Source organism: Corvus moneduloides, chromosome 3 (genome assembly GCF_009650955.1).
Source record: "Corvus moneduloides isolate bCorMon1 chromosome 3, bCorMon1.pri, whole genome shotgun sequence".
Taxonomy (NCBI): domain Eukaryota; kingdom Metazoa; phylum Chordata; class Aves; order Passeriformes; family Corvidae; genus Corvus; species Corvus moneduloides.
In genome coordinates, this window is record NC_045478.1 from 46,211,365 (window position 1) to 46,226,852 (window position 15,488).

General features: G+C 42.2%; 1 protein-coding gene across 2 annotated transcripts in view; it reads left to right on the forward strand.

Moving 5' to 3' along the window:
* The first annotated feature begins 6,212 nt into the window (after nt 1-6,212).
* Nucleotides 6,213-15,488, forward strand: part of LIN28B (lin-28 homolog B) — a 100,185-nt gene continuing 90,909 nt past the window's right edge. For both annotated transcript variants that reach the window (XM_032101343.1, XM_032101344.1), the window contains exon 1: nt 6,213-6,483. The gene's annotated coding sequence lies outside the window, so the exon portion shown is untranslated. The remainder of the gene's footprint in view (nt 6,484-15,488) is intronic.

Below are 15,488 nucleotides of genomic sequence, written 5' to 3' on the forward strand. Positions count from 1 at the left end.
TGACTTCATTAACCAGCCAAATATTACTGCTACTCACATACTTGATCCTTCAGTGATTGTCAAATTTTTGACGCTCCAGTTTCTCTGCCCTCCTTCTCATCAGCAGTATTTCTTCCTTGATTGCATGGAGAACCTTTGCTTCTGTCGCCATTCTGTAGCTAACCATTTTGTTCCCTTTATTTTGAACCTCAGACATGCCTTTGTTATTTATACTGCAGAATCTGTTGGAAAAAGTGGTGAGATCTTTCTGTTTCCACAGAAAGCTGGTTCTCCACTTCCTAGCTCAGCTTTTACTTTAGCCAAGGAGCTCTTTTTCTCCTTACATTCTGTGATTTTTATTTCTGTCTGCTATCTGTCACTCTTTTTTTTTGCATATCTACAAGAATAAATAAATAGCATTTGCAAAGGTCTCCCTTCAATGCTTCCTTCCCCATTCACATTTTAACTTGGACTCTGTCTGCCTAATTGAAATTTTCCAAATTTCTTCTGATAGCAAGTACAATGAAACTGAAACTATACTGGCTTTTAGTCAGAAAAGAACTCAAAATCTATTTAAAACCATGATTCTATTTCCACTGTCGTTCTTATTTATTTATTTAAAAGGGTATGGGAAATATGAAAGAAGACTCTCCTGTATCAAAGCAGTCTCCATTTGAATCAGTGTCACTTTCAATCAGTTCACCCTTTAGCAATTGGTTTATTTCTGCAATTAACTTATGAGTGAATCCCGATTGATTCAAACTGAAGTGGCAGAGGTAAGCCAGGAGTGAAAAAAAATCTTTTGAGAAAATATTTTTGAGTAGTTTAAGCCTTGCTTATCAATTAATGTTTCATTCTTAAAATTTGTGAGTAACAATAAAAGTGATGCTGCAAATGAAGACTTGGACATTATTATTCTAGTTGCATATTATTCTAGTCCAGTGGAAATGCAGAGAAGCTCTTTCTAAATCATTTCTCTGCTTGGTTTTTCAATATTCAATAGAATACGGAAATGCTGACCTGACTGTAATTAGTTCTTGTGATTGGAGCAATGGTAGATGAAGAAACAAAGTAAATGTATAAGCCAACTGTGGCTTTCCACCCACAGACACGAGGCAGGCACTTTCTCACTCTACGCCCCCAACTCCAAGTAATCATTTCCTTTCTTCACCGCTGTACACTTTGAAAAATGTTCTGTAATTTTTTCTACCAGCTAACAATTCAATTTTTTGAGCCTGCAGTTCCCAAAGGAAACTAGTTCAAACCCCTTAAATCAAGCTGCTATAAGGAGCCAGACAGTTTCAGCTGATGAAAACCACATCCAGTGTAATGCAATAAAACCCACAGACCAGTCTCAGTTATAAAATAAAATTTATTCCTAATGTTAAGATAACATTTTCTTATGGTCATTACTCTTAAAGGCTACATATATTGATTTAAAAAGCATTAAATATTAATGGTTAACCGAGTGTATGTCCCTGAATTCCTAAAACAGTATTTGAACATGACTGTAGTCATTTTGAAGTAATTGTTTAAGTGTGAAGATCTTGTGCACTAATTCAGCTTCAATGTAAATCCATCATCCTGTCTCAGACTGTTTGCTGTTGATGAGCATTATATGAAAAGCTCCATATTACTTCTCCTTTTTAAAAAGTGCCATAACCTCCACTCTGTTAATTATTCTGAAGAGGAGCATGCTGAAACCTTTCTGTTTGAACTGATCCCGAATCCTGGCATCAGAAATAAAACAAACATTTAAAAACTTGGCCACAAACTACCACTTTGGGTAATCAGCTGGACACAAGGAGACCTGAGTCCTTATTTCCTCCCTACTAGCTTTTTTCTTTAATGGTGGCATAATGTAAAATATAGAAGAAATTCAAACTAGCAACCACTCAATTATGAGTCTCATTTCTAGAGCTGGCTCTTAAAAAGGGGGCCCTCATAGTAGACACTCCCCTGCTGCCCCCCTTCTCCGCTTCCCCTCCTCCCACCAAACTCATTGTGGGATCAAGGCCATGCCTCTACCAGTGAATAAAACAGTCCAGGGCTCATTTTCTGCTACCCTGTGGCTAACCAGCCTGGCACATCTCACAACCATACAAGAGTTTTAACCAGTTGTTCCTGAAACCAGGCCAATAGGCACAATGTGCATATTAGGATTTGGGTTTCTCCTGTACTAGTTCCTCAACCACAGCCTGGCACCTATTGTTTTGGTGAAGCCTGGTTGGCACTAAACCACTTCATGGACTGTGCACAACCAGTGCTCTGGTATTTGCCCTGGCCCTGTTCATTTTGCTAATTCAGAGGTGGCCAGAGCGTCTCCATATCCCTGAGCAAGCAAGCCAGCAGTGAAGACCAGGGAACAGGATTTTCCATCCATGAAACAAAACTTGATGGGGGGCACAGATAAACTGAGAACAGTAGTCCCTTATACTTGGTTTGGCAGGAGCAAAATATTTGTCTTCTTCCTTGATGTAAAACCAATACCTATGTGACACATACATGGCATGCTCATTCCCATGGCATGCTCATTCCCATTAATAGGAAAGCTCAAGCCAACACTTTTTCTGGAGATGCATGTGTGGCCTTGGGCTAAAAAGCAGAAAGCAGAATCTGCGTTCACCAGGGGGGTTCACAGCTTCTGTTTTGTTTTGGTTTTCCTGATGAACCCCTCTCCAGTTGATGTCGTGGCAAGTTTCTGGATGGACACAGTTCAGTTTCTGCACCAATTTAAACAAGAAGCATAACATAAGCTTTCAAATTAGTGTATTTGACCCCCTCAACAAGGACAGAAATTATTGAGCATTTGAAGAAGGCCAAATATCTACTGGCTTGGAATTAAGTGCAGTCTTTTAAAGGTGGTAAATACTGGCTTGGAAAAGGTGTGGATAAGGAACAGTTAAGGCTTGGGTTGGCAGAGCACTCTGAGTGTGCCTGTGTAATAAGTTGACTTTGCTGCAACTAAATAAATGCCTAAAAAGCCATTTTTGATGAAATAATTCTCTGATTACCATATTGAATGTTCATGTGCTTAGATAGCTGCCTAGGTTTGCAAATAGAACATTCTTGAGAATCTTACATTAAAATTTAAAGCTTCATAAAATGCTGCATAATTTTCACAAGGCCACAAAATAAAGCAGAACAGCATATTTTGACACAGCTTTTTCAAACAAACTTCTAAAGAAATCACTTCCTTTCTTTGGCCCCACTGGCAAATGCAAATAAAGTAGGAGGAAGACACACAGCAAATAGGAAACTCCTCTGTTACTAACATTTTCATTGGGTCATTAAAAAAATTAAAACAAACCCAAAGGGAAAGAAGGAGACTAATGGCTAAAAGGAGGACAGAGATAGTTCTGTAACTACACATAGCCATTGACAGCTAAGAAACAGTTTGGACCATGAGTATTTCTGGGGGAAAAAAACCAAGACCCTCACCAGGATCCTTCTATAGCACATTTCATCTCAGTTTTGCTGCCAGCATGGAGGGAACATTTAGCTTTAGAACTGCAGTAATTTTTTCTGATTGAGCTTTATAGTAGATTTGATGTGGCTTTAAAAAATAAATCTGTTAGTTAAACGGAAAAAAGACAAATGCAAGACCAGAATGAGAAAAAAAAATAGATTAAGAGGAAAAGTCTTCTGAGATCAGAGCTCAAGGGGCAAAAAGCTACATCTGGCAGCTGGGAAGCAGAGGCAGAGACTCGCTGCCAAGAGCGTCTCAGTTATATCAGTGTGTCTATTTGCCAGCATAGCTTAGTCCACAATATGTGAAGATGAGTTAATGAAGATTAGTGTTACTGTTGGCTGGAAGAGCAGTCATACACATCTTCAGGAAGCAGCAGCATTACTCCTATTAGTTGTGAGGGGCAAGGACAGGGGAGACTGATTAGAAAACCATTCCAATTAGAGGAAAGCATGGGAAGTTAGTGGGCAAACAGGATAGGCTAAAAGAAGGAAGAGGAAAAGGGTCTGTGAATGCAGTGGAGAAGGAAAAAAAATTACTTAGAAGCATGTCTGCAAAATGTGGATTGGGATGGCAGGCCACTTTAACAGGTCACCTTAGGAAGAAATGCCATGGCTCATGAAAAGGCCTAGGACTGTTTAATATGCATAGGAAGAAACAAATTTTTCTGTAAGTTCTCAGGGGAAACCCTATGAACAAGACCAGTGAAATAAAGCAAAAAAAAAAGAAAGTAATAGGAAAAAAACGTGCAGTGTTTTCACAGCCTGTTTGCAGTTCAGTGACTTATTGAAGGGGTTCAATTCTGCTTATTTTCCGTATATAATTTGTTCTATACAAGCTTGCTATAAAATTAGGTTACACTATATTCTGAGGGCACAGCAAAACAAAGCAGGTAGGGAAGTCTCTTCTTCTGCAAAAATAAATACCTCAGCAGAAATAGCGGGTACCAGGAAGGAACTCTTCCCCATCTGTTAAAAATAAATAAAAATTAAGTGAAAAACCAAGTTCTGACTATGATTTGGCTTTGTTTGTTCATTTTTCAGAAAAGATCATGTAGTCTCAAACTAGTAGCCAAATACAGCTAAACTTGTGCTAAGGTAGTATAGATCTATCCTGGGCTAGATTTATAGATATACATACAGAGTGTGCACCAAATTTTAGGTAATAGAGTAAAATATTAGGACTCTAGATAAATGTGGGTACTTAAATCTCATCTGTGAAACATGAAGCAGCTTTCTATGGCTGTGCCTAGATAATTCCAAGTGAAACAGTGTCTTTTGGTCTTTGGAAGACTCCCTCCTGAGCCTTTGAAATATCTCTGTTCAACACAAAACCTTTCTGAGCTAAGTAAGGCACAGTATTTGAAGTCTTGAGAGGTTCCACAGCTGCTTTAATCACAGGCTAAGATCATATAGCAAAATTCTGTGTAAAGTTTTTCTGTTAAAAGGAAGATAAAAAGCTCTGCATGGTAAGTATTTTAGTGCTGACTTTGCGCTTATTTACACCAAAAAGTGCTAATAAATTCTTGAAAACCTTACTGTATCCTCAAAAATTAAATCTACAAAGGAAAGCCCAAGAGTGGGAAGTTCAAGGCAAGCATACAAATGCCTAATGATAGAAAATACATGTGAACTGGGCTCACTACAGACCACATTTTTTATCTTGTTCTCTTAAGGAAACGGAATTGCATTTGCTATCCATCTCTTTGTTCTCAAGCAAATTTTGAACCCTTTTCACTGTTTCTGCCAAACTCAATATAAAGGACCCAAAAATACTATGTGTCATGACAAAAACCAGCAGTCAGAAAAATGAGACTGCTAATCAGTGTCCTCTCCAGATGGACGATGGTGTGACTTCACCAGTTAGCTGCTGTTGGACTCACCAGTTGGCTAATCCTCAGCACGTGTGCCTGGTGAGGAACCACACCGCTGAGAACCATCTCCATTTTGCTAGTGCATGTGGACAATGGTGATTACTGGAGCCTATGTAGAGTGAATTGGTAGGAAAAGGATGTGGAACACTGGTCCATAGGTAGCCAAACTTTGTTAACCCTGCTATTTTTAAACCAATGAACAACATACCCTTGGGTAAAATTCATGCTGGCTGTACGACAGTATATAAACTACCATTGGGGTATTCCATGGATGTGTCAGGACAAGCTAGAAAAACAAAACTTTGGGATTAATAAAGTCTCCTATGCCGGAAAAGGAAACCAATAATGGTGCAAGACCACTGGGAAACAACAAGTTCTGGACAAGCCAGTGGATGTGGACTGCACACCAGGAGACCCACCACCTGCAGGTCATGGCTGCAGCTGGTTAAGGCGCTGTTAAGACGCCCAGGATCGTCCACACAGGAGCTATACGCCACCTGTCAGCGGCAGGTTTAGGGGTGAGCAGCAGCGCAAGAGGACACCGCAGCTGGGGAGTCCAGTCCTCGGGCGGCGGAGCCAGACGCAACCACAGGTGCCAAACGGCATCCATGATGTGCAGCCAAGGAGGTGCCTGGGGGAGGAGGCTGTTGGCTGAATGTGGTGAGCGGGGCCCTCCGGCCCGGCCCCGAGAGGAAGAGGCCCTCGGCAAGAGTCGGCTCCGGCGGCGCCGTCGGGCGGCTCCCGGGGGCGCGGCCGGCCCGCCCCGCCCCGCCCCGCCCGCGGGCTCCCGCTGCCCTGGAGCGCCCCCACGCGCAGCCGCTGGTGCCGCCCGCCCGCCCGCGGGGAGGGCGGCGGGGCAGGTGCGCGGCGGCTGCGGCGGCGTGAGCCAGCGCCGGGGCCGTGTCCGCCCGCCGCCGCCGCCCCTCCTCGCTGGCTGCTGCTGCCGACGCCTTCCCGGCGGGAGCGCCGGTTCTCTCTGCCGCCGCAGCTCGCTTTCTCCTCCTCCTCCTCCGTTCCGTCCTCCCAGTGGCTCGGGAAGGCAAAGCCCCCCGCCGGGGGCGCCCGTCGGTGGGTGCGTGCCCCCCAGCCCCCGCGCTCGCCTCGCCACCGCGGCAGCCGCCGGCGCAGCCCCGCTCAGCCCGGCCACCATGGCGTGCGGGAGGTAAGCGAGCTCCCTTCACCTCTCCCTTCGCGGGTCTTGCCCTCCTGCCGGCGCCGCACCTGCCGGGGCGCTGGTGGGCGGCCGCGGAGAGGGGACGGCCGGCGGGTTTCTCCAGTGCCGGAGGAAAAGTTGCGCTGCGCGGAGGCGGAGCGGCGCCGCATTGTTGTGTGTGCGGGCGCGGGTGTTCCCTGCGGGCGGCGGCGGGGCGGGTGTACTTCCGGGTTCTCACCTTTCTCCCTTCGCCGCCGCGCCCCCTCCTCCGCCGGCCGCCGCTGCCCCCGAGCCCGCCCGCTCCGGCCCCGGCTGTCCGCGCCTGAGCCGCCGGGACGGGGGAAGGGGGCACCGGGCCGCGCCGCCCGTCAAGCGCGAACGACGACGGCAGCCGCGGTAGAGGAAAGAGTGAAGGGACGAAGCCTCCCCCCGCGCCGTGCGGGGCGCGGGGCGCAGCGCCCCGCCGAGGGCCGGTGGCGGCCGGGGCCGAGGGACCGGCCGTGGGGACAGTGCGGCAGCCCGACGCCAGGGGGCGGCCCGCGCCCCGCCGACAGCCGCCGCCGGATGGCGGTGACCGCCCGGCGAGCCGCCGCGGCCGGGCGGAGCGGGCGAGAACCGGCGTGGAGCGCCCGCGGCTCGGCGGAAGGGAAGGCCAGGGGAGAAGAGCGGACTGACGGCGGGACGGGACCCGCCGGGCGACGCGTCCGCTCGGAGGCGGCCGGGGCGCGGAGGATGGGGCGGAGGCGGCGCGCCCCGAAGGGCGCGGGGCTCGGCCGCCCTGCGGTAACCAGTGGCGGGGCGGGCGGGGGCCGCGTCTCACGCGCGGCGCTGCGTGCGCGGTGCGGGGAGTTTAACGCGAGTGGCGGCGGGGCCGCCATCTTGGATGGCTCCCGCCGCGGCGCGGGGTCGCGTCCGGGCGCTGCCCGCCCCCGGCGGGGCTGCGGGGACAGCTCCGGGGCTGCGGCGCGGCAGTGCCGGGGCCGCGTCGCCGCCGGCGAGGGGGCGGGCGGGCTCGCCGGGTCACTGTGACACGTAGCCCCGCGGCCGGCTCTGAGGTGCCAGCCAGGCACGGTGCGGGATGCGGTGCGGGGCAGAACAAATAAAGTGCCGAAATGCCTCCGACGCGCCTTGCTCCTCCTTGTCGGGTTGCGCGCCCGCGGGCAGCGGCGGCGTGGCCGCTGGCCGCCTGCCGCCGCGGTGACGGTACGGCCGCGGCATCTCCGGGCTCTGCGGGCAGCGACCGTATCTGAGCGCCGGCAGCTCCACTCGGCTGTTGTGTCATTGTAGTACGCCATACAGCGGGTCAGATAACCCGCTATCAAATGAGAACATTAGTCTAAAAATGAGTAAACATCAGCAATGCATGCATTTTGTCCAAGCTATAATAAAATATGTAATTGGCGTATCTAAATAAATTTGAAAACTCTAGGTTAATTTCAAGTATCTTTTAGCTTTAACATGAGGGAATTATCCATTTTAATCTGATAAACATATTACCTAAAGTGCTTTGAGTCATTTACTTGTTTCTCTCTTACCAGTCGTTAGCTTGTTAGCGATGGTGAGTAAATGATGTGCGGTGGTCTTACAGTGATGGGACAAAACAGTAGTGCATGCTACATTGACTTGTTTACAGACTTGACTCTTTTTTCTTATGTAACTGGTCTTGCTGTTCTTTTTCAAGAGGCCGTTCACAGGGCTGTGGTTTTTTCCTCACCTGTTTTGGATTTCCCATCTTGCATGGAAACTGCAAGTATGGAGAAGTGTCCTGTCATGGACAAGTCATTAGACACTAAGAAAACAGTTACAGCTAAATTTGGTCATAGTTAATATAAATGTAGTTGTGTATACTTTTAGTGGTATCTGGACATAACATTGTACTGAAGTGCAATAGTGCATGTTTACTCTTAGATTGATACTTGTATGATTTGCTTTGCAAAACTACAAGTCGTGTGTTTTTTAAAACACACTATTAAAAAAAAAAATCTTAACGCTTCAGAGGAGATAATACTGACAAACTTGTTTCAAAAATTATTGGTAAGATATGCAACTAAGCTATAGTTCTTCAAAGGATGATGATTTTTTTCCCCCTTTGGTATGAGTAGTCAGAATCAATATTGAATTAAATTATGATCTAAATTATTAATACTCCAGGAAGTCAAGTTTCTTTTGCTGTAGTCAAATGAATCATGTATGTAATGGCAAAAGTAGTGATTATATCTGATGTTTGTCCCTTGCAGTAGTTACAAAAACACAGCTGTACTAAAAACTCTGCATATGTGTGGATGACAAAAGTAACTGTCTTCTACTCTGATTATTTTAAAATGCATTCTGTAAAGGACATGTGCTACTGTCCCAATTTTATAAATTTTTTTTAAAATTATAATTAATCTGAAAATGTATTAGCTGGCATGTACTGAGAATTTCATGAGAGGGGAAGATGGTGATACATAAATGAAGAAGGAAACCCCACATTCTCTCCCTCCTAGGCCTGAACAGCTGCAGTCTAGGCCGTTTGCAGGATGCAGTGGTAGGTCACACGCAGTGTTTCATATTGCATCCCCGAGCACAGAAGTGCATTTTAAAGCCCAAGCGGTTAAGCCGTTTGTTCCTCCTCTTTTTCTGCTTTGTAACCCCGTGGCAGCGTTTTGTTTGAGCGGCAGCTGAAGCCCGCGGCGCGCAGCGCGATCCTCGGGCGGAGAGGCGAGGCACCACGCGTCGCTCCGAGCAGGGCGCTGGGCCGGGACCCGGTTTCCAAAGGAACCGGTTTCCCCTGGGCGGGGAGCCGCGCATCCCCCTTCTCCAGCGGAGCGCGGCCGTGCCGCCCGAGGGGCGCCGGGCACCCAGCGCGCTGACCCGCGGGCGCGCCCAGGGCCGGGGCGGGCGCGGCCCCTCCTCCGTGGGCGCGGCGCTGTCCGCGGTGCTGAACCGCGCGGCCATGTTATTCCCGGCGGAGCCCTGCCCGCCGGCCCGCGCCGTGCCGTGGGCGAGCTGCCCTGTGCGGCTCTCGGCCGCTTCAGCGCGGGGGTCACGGCAGGGGAGTGCTCTTACCCACAGCCTTTATGTAATACACTGTATCGCGCCGGTATCGGATGCTGACAGCAAAATCAATGACAAATACTACAGCGCTTTCTCCTTCAGAACACGAGCTCTCCCAGCAACGCAGATTTTTTTGTACCCAACTTGGGAAGCTTAACGTTACCTATATGGAATGGAAGTGCGGATGAAACCAGCAGCTAGTCAGGAACTTGGCATTCGCTATTTTTAACCACCGGTTCAGTTTATGAAAGGACATTCTGAAAGTGAAAATCAAAACAGCATGTCATCAGTGAGAACAAAATAGCCACTCATGGCACAGGGAAGGTTCAGGAAAAAAGCAGGTATCCATTAGCAGCAATGCAAACACAGGCATGGGTTTTTATCCTTTCTTCCTCTGTTTAAAAAAGACAAATTTAGAAAGGTGTGCTGTCTAGCAAATCTTTTTTTCCAAATTCACTTTTAATGTGCTGCAACATCTCTACTACGTGAAAAAAATTAAAAAGCTTTGTTTCATCGCAGAGACAAGTGTTCATTTTCTGTAGTTGCACACTGGGTGTTTTGAATGCAGTTGCACCATAAAAAGCAAATATGCTCTTCTGGTGTGATGTGCAGAGGCTGAAAAAACAAAAGACAAAAACAACATGATGTGTTTCATATGGGAGGATAACAATTTTAGAAATATACATTCTGCTTCTAAAAATAGAATGAATTGATATGCAGAATGAATTGACCTTCAAATTAAAGGTCAGAGGTGACAAACCAGGACAGAGGTCATGTAGCTCATTTTCAAGCAATCAGTTTTTCTAGTTTTTTCATAGTTGAACAAAAGCTTAATTATACAAAAGAGTTAGGACTGTAATATTTAACTAGTCAATTCTAACAGAGAAATAAAGGTAGTGTTACACAGTTCCCTATTTTCTTGAATGTAGCTTTATTAGGGAATTATTTCTTCTGTTACTGCTGCAAAAATGGGTCTGTCTTAAAATATTTAAATACATTTCTTAAGTTTACATGTAATAATTTACCATGTGTACTTAATATTACTTCAGATATGAGAGGATTGTGTAGACTTTTGCTGGTTTTTCAGTGATTTTAGAAAAAAAAATCCTGCTCATACATACTATTGTTTCAATAAAGTTAAATTTGCAGATCCATTTATTTTGGCATTCATACATATACTTATTATTTCTAGCAAACCACTTCCCCAAAATCCTACTTCCAGTCTGCAACATTCTATATCTCGAAGTGCAGTAATTAGACAGACCTAATACCTGACTGTTTAACTTGTATGTCTATGTGATTATTATTTTATTATATACAGTGTCTAAGATTCAGTGTTCTAACAATTTGAAGGTATTGGTTCAGTGTTTATATCAGTAATATCACATTTAGACTAAACCAAGCTTTCATCAATATTCCGAAAATATTTAACAAATATTCTATAGGTAGACCACATGCAGTAATGCGACACCTAAAAATAAGTACTAGAAATTCAACTGTTAAAATTTGTACATTCACTCACTAATAATTTTGTATTACATATTAGATTTTTGCTTTTCTTTCAGATACTGTATGTCCTGTACCTACTTCAGCTACTGATGTGAACGTTGTTTTTAAAGGTTTTCATATTTTCTTTTAGAGATTGTGAATTTTTAGTTATATATCACTGATGTTCTTGTTTACTTTTTTTTTCCCTGTTTTGAATTAATGACCCATCTCCACTAAAGTTTATAAAAAGAGACAATTACTTTACTTGCATTACTTTATTTGTTCGGTTGTTTTAAACAGTGACTCAGTCAGAAGGCACTGGCGTACAGGAGTGATGTCCACTCCAGTTGAAATGGGAAAGATGTGCCCTGTACTACCCACTCTTCTAGGAAAGTGAATATTGTTTAAAATACAGATACTCATCTGCTTTTTAACTTCTACAGTGTTTGATTTGATTATTTTAATGGATAATAATATCCATACCAGTATTTGATAAGCATATTACAAAATACAAATGATGATAAAATCCATCTTTAGTAGTCCTCTCAAGTAATAATTCAGTGATTAAAAAAATGCAACAAAAATTAAGAAGATTCTGTGTTTTGTAGGTGAATAGGATGTGCAAATAAGACAAAAGTTCTGTGCAAAGGAAAAGATAGGTGAAGGGTGTGTAAATTCCATCAAAACGAGTATTAATGTAAAACATCTCAGAAAGGAGGTCTGAACAAACAATAATAAAGTTGTTATAAAAGTAAATAAAAATTACTCATTTTTTAAAAAAAACTTGTAGTGCCATCACTTTTGAGGGGATAATATTAAAATCCTAATTGGCTGCAGTATTTTTGTAACCTAAGTAAAAATTGTAAGTTATACAAATATTGAATTCAGCTTGTCATAATATTCATTCTTAATTTGACCTTTAGCAGGTATTTTTTTTCAGTACTTCTTCTGGCATTGTTTTGTTTGCAAATAGTTATTAAGTGGGGAAATAAAATCTTACTCTCTATATGTAGTTTCTCACAGAAATAAATAACAAATCAGTGATCAAGCTCTGAAAAATATTACCTATGTATGATTTGAGAATTAGGGCTTTTAAAGTTCTTTTCCTTACACAGAACTGGTATGAAGTAATTTAAGAAGTACAAAGAAAATTCCATCTGAAAACATGTAATAAGATCACAAGGTAGTTTTCTCATTGTTTCATTTGCTGTATAGCAAATGAACGTGTGGCAATTTCAAATGCCCTTGTTAACAGCAAACTGGGAACAAAATACTTTAAATATATAGGAAGTAGAACAGTAGCATTCCATTTTAAAATTGTGTGTTTAAAAAATTCATCTTTGAATCACAAAATATTGTTTGAAACATACCTGGTTTACATTGGTTTTTAATTAAATAATTATGATAGTTGTTTAGCATATGTATATTCAAATGCAGACCATAAGAAATTGCAGATTTTACTAAACAAAATACACCAAATATAAGAATTGTATATAAGTAATTTCAGTCCTTAAAACAAAAATAACCTTGTTCAGCATATTCCTTTCGTATGTATTATTAATGTTTTAAACTAAATAAATGTGAAATAGTTTTTATTGCTAAAAAAATTGTCAGTTGTAGTAGTAGCATTTAATTTTGAGGAGAAACTCTGATCCTAGGGTTGCCAGGCTTTCATTGGCTCCCATTCTGATATTGTGGAGTTTATTACTCCTTTTTATTGCCCAAAAGAATCAGATTCATAACAATGGTGGAAGCACATTTTACCTTTCTTTGTTCCTATTCTCACTGTAGTCAAATAACATTCTTGCACATAATTGGAAGGTGCATAACTGGATGTTCGATCTTCGAAAACTTCATTTCCTAAAAACTAAGATACGCTTAGCCTCTTTTATATCAGGAGAAAAGCATAGTTGGGCTATTACCTAGCTGTGTTACTCACTTGAAGCTGTAGTTACCCTCCTTCAGATCAGTGAGTAAAGTGGGTGAAATTAGCAAAGAAAGACTAAGTTTTAATTTGCTAGTTGTTCAATTAGTTTTCATAAATCAGCATTGTAAAAATATTTTTAAATATCTCACGCTTGCTTTCATCTTCACGTGCTAGAAAAATACTGTAATGGTGTAAAAACAGAAGTATGGAAGAAAAGCAAAGAAAATTATGGCTAAACAAAGAATTTAAATTGTGAGAGCTTTCAACTTATCTACCCTGTAATTACATAAGAACATTAACACTTGAGTGTACATTTTCAGGAAACCCTAATTTTTCTCATTTATGCATTTCAGAGTAACTATATTGAACTGAATGAAATGAAAAGGAAAAAAAAGAGTTTAAACAATGAAAACATCTCAAGAGGAAATCCATTATTTAGAATTGCACATTGAGGAATCTGTGTAAAACAAGTCAATTCAGAGTGTCAGACAACACTCATTTGTGATGTTTGAAATCAAAATACTGTTTGCATAATGCTTCTACTAGCAGGCGAGAACAGTAAATAAGGTTAATTTTTACTGACTGGTTCAAATGATAGACCGCAAAGTTTGTTAATATATCTGACTGGTGTGTGTGTGTAGTGTATACAGATATATTTTAAAAGCTCATGTTTTATGCTCTCACTATGCTTGGGTTCTGTACACAGAGTTTTAAAATTTTATATATACTTTGAAGCATTCATCCAGTTAAGTCTTCACTCCTGATGAGTTAACTAAAAGAAGATCCTTTCAACATTGCAATGTTTTCCCCTATTCCTTTGCATCACTATTTTCCTTGTTTGTTATATAATAAAGGATTGGTGGGTTTTGTTTTCTAGTTCTTCTATGCTCTAATCATACTTATAGTACCCTGCAATCTTTAAAAAAATACTGCTGGCTTTACTCTAGAAGAAAACAGTCCCCTGGCTACCACTGTGAAAGAAAGAAGTTTAACATATTAATTTTTCTTTTCAACTTACTTTTGGAGGAAAGCATGTGTCTTACTTAAGTGGAGTAACTATTTACGTCTGCTTTACTTTCTTCCAAACAAATTATGTTTCTAAATCCTTTGGCTGCAAACTTGCTTAAGGTAATTAATTCAAAACAATCCAAATTTAAGAGAATTCCTTTCAAATAGATATAAACTTGCTATTATTTTTTACTGATCAATAAGTTGTCAAAAAATAGACTACATAAGCTGTTAAGTAAATTGAATTACAGAATGTGCTACCTGTAGGGGAAAGTGGACACCTTTGTTGGGTGTCTGTCAGTGTACCTTTAACTGATACTGCACTTTTCATTGTATTTCCTATCCAGCAATAATTACATATAGTGTTCTCTTGCATTATTTTTTGTGCTTACTCTTACAGTATCCTTCCACGTGCTGTGAATGCCTAGTTAAAATAAGGATTGCTTTCAAAGCCAGTGACTTTTTATCTGAAAACATCTTGCTATCTAGTACACAATTCCTAAACAGCATTTATTTACTTGCAGTGACAAAGTTCATGTAAATGGCAAGATACTTTTTTGGTTTGTATAGCATAAGTAGGCACAGGAGAGTTCACTGTGAGTCATTTCAGAGCCCAAACCTGCTTTCATTTATATTAGGGGCTGATTTTGTATGTCTTTCAGTAGGATAGAGTAAAATACATGCCAGAATAGTTTCTCATTTAAACTACCTATTTAAATGAGTTCATAGAATTGTAATCCCCAGGCTTTTCTACACTAACATCTCTTATGCCAAGATTTGAGTATCGTATCAGGAAGCTTTTTGTAGTAACTATAAAAAATTAGATATCCATTTTTCTGCTTAATAATCTGTTAAGTGACCCTCTAGAATATGTGATGCTTAAAAATGTGTTATGAAATGACAGTACTGGAAATGAGAATAACTTGAACTTGTGCTGTTTTCTGCTACAGTGTTTAAGAGCTATACTTTCCTGCTTTGAATCCCGACACCACTCCCCCAAATACTTATTTTTAATCTCTTCATAAACTGAAGCAGGCTATGTTCCAAAGCCAAGAACGGATCCTTTACTCTACGCTTGCATATTTCATTATGTTGCATAAATAATGCAAGTAAATCTGAAAGACACAAAAGCCACACAGCCACAGGTTGGCAGAACAAAGAAGCAGATACAAGAGATTAGGCTTCAGTGCTTGAAGGTGTAAAAGCAGAGTTAGGTTTAATACAAGACAAAAGCCCACACAATGCCAGTGGAAAACCTAGTTACTACAAAAGAAGAGGAACTGAATCAGCTTGCCAGTGTTGTTGCACTGAAAAGAAAGAAAGATTGTACCACCCCCTTTTCCAATTTCTGGTATTCGAAAAGATTCAGGGTATTTGACTGTAAGGGAAAAGAAATTAGAGAAAATTGGTTCTCATTTCTCTTTGTTCATTCTTCTTCTGACTTTGCTCACTCCTAGTAGGATATCCAATTTTTTTTTTTAGTAAGAGAGCATGATAGGTGTCCAGATGTTCTCTTAAATTGGAAAAAAGACAAAACTCAGATTTCTCTAAAACA